This window comes from Muntiacus reevesi, chromosome X, assembly GCF_963930625.1.
Source record: "Muntiacus reevesi chromosome X, mMunRee1.1, whole genome shotgun sequence".
NCBI lineage: Eukaryota > Metazoa > Chordata > Mammalia > Artiodactyla > Cervidae > Muntiacus > Muntiacus reevesi.
This window is the reverse complement of record NC_089271.1, coordinates 49,210,940-49,211,186: the sequence shown is the minus strand read 5'-3', so window position 1 is coordinate 49,211,186 and position 247 is coordinate 49,210,940.

The window sequence follows — 247 nt, the reverse complement described above, 5'->3', positions numbered from 1 at the left end:
TCAGAAGATCCCTTACGCCAACAATTTATCCTCCACCTTATAGGTTGGATTGGTTGGAGGGCCGACCCCTCACAAAACACTCTTGGAGACTGCAACTAGAGGCTAGGCTGCTGTATATCTGGGGATTCCTTGGCCGGTGTGTGTGTGTGTGTATGTGTGTGTCTGATGGTTTGTCTACCAGTCCACAACGGAGCTCAGCAGTAAGACATCCCTACAATAGGCTGCAGGCCACACATCTTCCTCCCAC